Raw genomic sequence first — 248 nt, 5'->3', positions numbered from 1 at the left:
TCTTTCCCTGCAGTCACAGGAACAGCCCAGCCAGTTTAGCAGCTTTGGAAACTATGGATGAAACTCCCAGGGAAGGGAAGAGAGCGCAGCTGATTAATGCTTGAGTTAAAACCAAGCCAAACCATTAAATTCCTCTTTTCTCAGCTCCCCACCAGCAGCTGGATGAGCAGAAGTGTTGCATGGAGTGAGATCCCAACATGGATCAGTGCGTGTCTCAGCACCTGGGGAAGATCAACCTCTCCTGCTGA

The sequence above is a fragment of the Chaetura pelagica genome, unplaced genomic scaffold (genome assembly GCF_000747805.2).
Source record: "Chaetura pelagica isolate M959 unplaced genomic scaffold, ChaPel_1.0 scaffold234, whole genome shotgun sequence".
Lineage (NCBI taxonomy): Eukaryota > Metazoa > Chordata > Aves > Apodiformes > Apodidae > Chaetura > Chaetura pelagica.
Note: the sequence above shows the minus strand (reverse complement) of the source record.